A 5,898-nucleotide genomic window follows, 5' to 3' on the forward strand; every position below is an offset into this window, starting at 1 on the left:
TTTGCCTTAGCTTAACATACAGGATATGGCCTGTAGGTCCTCTTAAGTCATGTGCCCCAGCCCCCTAATCATTTTTATTGCCCTCTGCTGGACTCTCTCCAGTTTGTGCACATCCCTTCTCATGTGGGTCCCAACCCCAAAAGTACTCACATTTCACCCCAATGGCTCCAAAATGTACATAGGGTGCTGCCATGGTCAAGTCACTCCCGAGCTCTCCAGTGGAGCCTGCTGGCAGAGAACAAGGTGAAAATTAGCCAGGACGTTGCTCAGTCAATTCCCTCTGCTCCCAGCAGGTGGTATCGGAAACCTCCAAGATCACTCACTTCCCTTTCTCTCATCAGCTTCAGGCCCCAGGGTTACAAATGCACAAATCAGTTGAGATTCTCCCCTGGGCTCAGGGTGTGGGGCTGCTCTGAGGGGATGGACTTGCACATTTGGGATATTAGTGCAAAGATACAATTTCAATTTCTCATAGAGAAAACCGAGGGCATTGGGAAAAGTTTTCAACTAGCAATAATCATGCCTCGGATTAATCTCATTGGCTATGATACTGCCACTTCTTATTTAGTGAAAGGAAAGCTGCAGTGACAGCCTGGTTACTGAGATGCAAAACACTTTCCTCCTGGGAGAAACAAGAAGTTAGAATTAGAAATTTACATCGTTTGTTCCAATGTTGGCACAGGTTTAATTTTGCTTCTGTGTAGGTTTGTTTCATGCTGTGACTGTTTTGGTTTATTGGGTTGTTTTGTTTTTTTTAATTGGAATGGCGCTTTTAATTGACATTTTCTGGATTTGAATGGCTGACCTGCAACACCAGTTTTGACATAGTTCTGCATATTTTATACAGATTTGGCCAGTATTCAAGGATGTGATTCCTTTATGGGAGGTTTTAGTGGTCAGGCTTATTTATTTTATGTTATTTTCTCATCCTGCTGTAGCACACCTTTTTGATAAAATGTTGAAATTATTAATTTATGGCATTTGTTAGTTTTTATTTTTAAAAACAAAGTTTTTCTTAATGTTTGGGTTTTAAATTAAGCATTGTTTTTTGTTTCAATTTTTCATTTAGGTTTTTGTTGTTGATGGGATCTTTAAGAACTTTGGATTTAAATAATATTTTTATCTCATGGTTCCAAAGACTCAGACAAGGTTTTCATCTCGAGGCCAAAAGACCAAAAACATCAAGACACTTGATCACATCCTTGGATAGACCAAGAGACTACTCACACTAGATCTGAGCTCATAGTATTAAAATTTGGACAGATTTAGATTATTAAAGTAAACCCTGTTTACTATTTTATTTTAATAAAGGTTGTATTGCTCCCATAAAGGATGGAGCCTGCCCCCCAATTTTTTTTGTCTAGCCCATCTCAGTCCCCCACCAAACGAGAAGAGTCTGATGCCACCCCTGCTGGTCACTGGGTGTCACTGCTGCTCCAAGGGAAACAATCTGTGCATTACCGTGGCCGGTCCCTGGGTGTCACTGCTCCTAGAAGGCAGACACACGCTGTGCATTACGCCACCTGGCCACTGGGTGTCACTGCTGTATCAAGGGAAACACCTTCTGTGCATTACCCTGAATGACCACGAGGTGTCACTGCTGCGCCAACGGAGACACCTTCTATGCATTACTCTGACTGTCCACTGGGTGTCGCTGCTGCGCCAAGGGAGACATAAGAACGGCCAGACTGGGTCAGACGCAAAGTCCATCTAGCCCAGTATCCTCCTGTCTTCTGCCAGCGGCCAGTGCCAGGGGCCCCAGAGGGAATGAGCAGAGCAGGGAATCATCAAGTGATCCATCCCCTGCCGCCCATTCCCAGCTTCTGGCAAACAGAGGCTACAGGCACCATCCCTGCCCACCCTGGCTAATAGCCCGAGATGGACCTGTCCCCTGTTCATTTATCTAGTTCTTTTTTGAACCTTGTTATACTCTTGGCCTTCACAACATCCTCTGGCAAGGAGTTCCACAGGTTAACTATGAAACTGCCCTGAGTTCCCCCCCACCACCCCGGGTTGTCTATGGAAAAGAGGATGAGGATGAGGAGAGCCATGATGTGTCTGTCACGGGCTGGTGCCTCAGTTTCCTCTAGGCAGCAGTGCTGCAGGCTCCTTTGGTCAGTGCCCATGCAGCTGTGTCGGGGGAAGGGGGAGTAGAGGCTCATGCTCCCCAGCCCCACGCCCCTCCCCCAGCAGCTGGGGAATCCAGGCCAAATGTAACCCTGGTAGCTGGGCCGGGGTTAGCCTGGGCCGGGGTAGGGCTGGGGAGGAATTGCGAGGGAGACAGATGCACCCACTGTGAGGGGAGATCCTCCCATTCCCTGCCAACCCCCCTCACTCCTTGCAGCACGGCGCCCCCTAGCACTTCCTTCTCTGTCGTGGGGGTGTCTGCTGCCTGCTTCTCTCTTAGCATCATCTCTCCGCACCCTGGGGCACTGGTGTCGTCTGTCCTGTGCAAACAGGCAGCCCCTGGTGTGCCCCATGGCGCTGCCCTGCAATTGGGGGGGCAGCTGTTGGATGGAATATGGGGGTGGGCAAGGCTGGGGGCCAGGACTCCTGGGTTCTCCCCTCAAATGTGGGAGGGGATTGGGGGTTAGGGGGTAGAGAGGGGGAGGGCTGGGATCCAGGGCTCCTGCTTTTTCTGGTTTTCTCCACCTCCTGCAGCTGCCTCGGTCCTTTCAGTGTGTTTCCTGTTCCAAATTCATTTGCTGACTTGTGCAACCCACCCCAGAGGTGGCTGCATCTCAGTGTTGGGTGAGGCTCCCTTGGCTGCATCACCTCCTAACCGCGTCTCTCTCCCCCCTGCAGGTGACCCTGCAGCACTCGGCAAACATCCGCAAGATCGTGGGGGGCGCTTTGAGCATTGGGCAGGCAGGGGCCAGGAGCCCAGCGCCCCCCCCCAGAGAATGGGACCCAGCCCCCCCTACTTTTTACAGGGATTAAAGAGGGGCAAAGGGGGGCAAATCAGAGGAGGGGGGTGGCCAGGGTCTGAGCAGGGGGTGGAAATTGACTGGTCGGGGGGTCAAGCAGCTGGAGGCAGAGTTAGGAGAGGGGCTGAAGGGCAAAGTCAGGGAGGGGGGAAGGAGCCGGAGTTCAGCCCAGAGGGAGGCGCTGCTAGAGGGTTAAACCCCGGCACAGGCAGGGGCAGAGGGGTAACAGTTACCCCGGGGGGCTGAGACTCCAGTGTTTGCAAAAACAGGGTGGGGGGAGCAGAGGGGCTTTTCTATTTCCCCTCCCACAGGCAGCACCTCTCAGCATGGGCTTCCCAGGGCTGGGCTCTTAAAGGCACAAGCATCCCACTGCCTAGACACTGCAGCTCCTCTCTGATGTAACCTACTGAGGTGCTGCAGTAGGAGACTCAATTCAGTGAAACCGGGCATTCCCTATACGCCCCCCAGCCAGGGGGCTGTGCACCCCTCCCCCGAATTTCCCCAACACCCCCCCCCCCCAGTGGTCAGCTAGTTACATGCAGCGCTGCCAATGTTGTCACTGGTTGCAAATCTGAATGGAAATTGCAACGTTAACACACACATTAAAACCAGGTCCAACGTATGAAAAATACTTGTACCTGAGAAAGTTTAATAGGTTTGAAAAGTCTGGACAAAGCCGGGTTTCCTCACCCAGCTGTTGTGTTTGCTGACAATGTCGGTGCATTGGCTTCGGCAATGTTGGCCAACCTCAGAATTTCAAATGATGATTTGGAAGCAAGGTGTGAATGAGCTCTCCCCTGACAGCTAGTGACGAGCCAGGGTTGGGGGAGGCTTTGGGACCAGACTGTATTTACATGAACTCACCTACTCTGCCGAGGTGTCCAGCAGACAGAGCTGTGCTGCCTCTGCTCTAGGTGCCCAGAGGAGGAGGGAAGGTGTGTGGGACTCCAGCCTGGGGCTCTTCCTCCCTCCTGCCCAGCCCCGACTATCAATCCTGGCCCGGACCCTCCTTCCTTCAAGTGCCATGTGGGCCCCAGGAAAAGTGTGGCAGGAAGCACTAGGGCCAAACTTGTGGGCATCAGGTGAAGCAGCAAGAATCCCAACCATCAGGGTAGCAAGTTCTAGAGCCCCAACCCATTGTGGCCACCCCAGCCAGAGATCGGGCTCTAGAAGGGGTGAGTCACCCAGCAGGAGAGGGGAGACTGGCTCTTGCACAGCTGGAGACAGGGAAGTTGAGCACTGTGAGCTCCAGGGCTTTACCACAAGCCAACACAAGGTCCCACTGAGATTTGAACTCAGATTTCAGAGTCCTGAGTGCTGCCCGTTACACCATGGGACCAGCTCATGCTGCCTTCTCTGCACATCGGTGACCCTCACGGGGCTGGCTTGTGTAAGGGGGCTCTTGGCCCTTTACTACAACTTAGTGTGTGTGTGTGTATGGTAGGGCGGGGGTTGGTTGGCTAGTTCCCAGCACCAATAGAAGGGGGAAGGGCCAATGGGAAATCAGGACCCTGAGACTGACAGTACCCGGGGCAATGGGGAGAGGCCAAAGCTCCAAGTTAGCCGCACTGACAGGCCAGGCGGTGTAATGAGGGAGTCACCAGGCCAGGGGGTCCCATCCTCCGTGGGAGCTGGAACTGCCTGGGCCAGAGTGGGGCGGAGCTAAGGAGAGAGCAGGAGCCCGAGAAGAGCCGGGGAGCAGAGCTGTGCAGGTGTAGTGCCAGAAAGTGCTCCCTGTAGGACTTTGCTACGTGCAGCAGTTACTGAGACCTGAGCTTGTTCTTATTTGCTGACTTGTCCTAATTGGCTAAAACTTGACAGAGGTTTCTCTAGCAAAGGCCAGTCCCTGGCCCCTTGGTCCAGACATCCTCATTCACACCAGGCTTCAAGTGAGAATCATTTCCCCTTCCCGCTCTGTGGGAGGGGAGACTGTTAAACGCACTCTCTGTGCGACTGCACATGGCTAAGCAAAGAGAACTAACCCCCAATCCCCCGCTGTGCTTTGGGAGCCAGGTTTGTGGTGGGAATTCTGTAGTTCAGATGACTTCACGCCTGGGCATTGTGATTCTTTACCAGTTTCTCTGGCATTAGGGTAGTTTTGTGCTCACAGCTGTGATGGCCGAGTGGTTAAGGTGTTGGAATTGAAATCCAATAGGGTTCCCCTGCGCAGGTTCAAATCCTGCTCACAGCGAGGCCTGTGTTTTAGCCAGTCTCTCACCCGGGCAACACCTCTGTACAACCCCCTGAGACACTCTCAATTCTCTCCCCACCCCAAGTAAATCCTGTTCTGCTCCTTTCATAGAGATCCCTGGGACACCCCCTCACACTGTGTCCCTGAGGGGTCAGGCAAACTCTCAGCACCTGAAGCCTCTGCCACTCACCTAGTGCCCAATAGATTAGCCATGTCGACGTGCTCTCCTTCACGTAAATCTGGTCAGTGCGACTCCTGGCCTGTCCCTGCAGAAAGGTGTATCCCCTCTGCAGCTGGTGTGAGCTCGGGTCAGAGGAATAGGAGGCTACCGCTCGCCCTCCACTGGTTCTGCTACAGAGAAACACGTCCTCTAAGCCGACCTTGCTACAGACCTGCGCCAGGTAATGCTCATTGTAAAAACGTTTCCTCTGAAGGTCGAGAAAATGGGACCAGCGGTTCTCAGGCCGGCTGACACAATTAAAATCCACCCCAACACCAAACACCGTGTGGTCCAGAGGAAGGGAGCCAGTTCCTACCATGGATCTTTCCTTTCACACCTTAACATCAAGTGCCTCCTCCTGGGCCTCTGAATCCCTGCCACATTCCAGGTGCCAGATGCCCCTTCCCCAGCACTGTCGTCACCCAGCTTTGCAGAGGAGCTTTCCTCCCAAGTCCCTGGCCCCTCTGGCACCATCTCCGGGGGCCGTCCTGCCTCACTCTGTTCCCGCCATTTTGGGTGGACAAATAAGTCACGTGGGAAAGACAGCTCCCATCTCCCAT

General features: G+C 53.0%; 1 non-coding gene and 1 pseudogene across 1 annotated transcript; one reads left to right on the plus strand and one right to left on the minus strand.

Moving 5' to 3' along the window:
• Positions 1-446: 446 nt before the first annotated feature.
• On the minus strand, positions 447-568 carry LOC123358897 (annotated as a pseudogene).
• Positions 569-5,036: 4,468 nt separating this feature from the next.
• On the plus strand, positions 5,037-5,118 carry TRNAS-UGA. Its single transcript has one exon. It is a non-coding gene; the product is annotated as a tRNA-Ser (tRNA).
• The last annotated feature ends 780 nt before the right edge of the window (positions 5,119-5,898 follow it).

Source organism: Mauremys mutica, unplaced genomic scaffold, assembly GCF_020497125.1.
Source record: "Mauremys mutica isolate MM-2020 ecotype Southern unplaced genomic scaffold, ASM2049712v1 Super-Scaffold_100099, whole genome shotgun sequence".
NCBI classification, from domain to species: Eukaryota; Metazoa; Chordata; order Testudines; family Geoemydidae; genus Mauremys; species Mauremys mutica.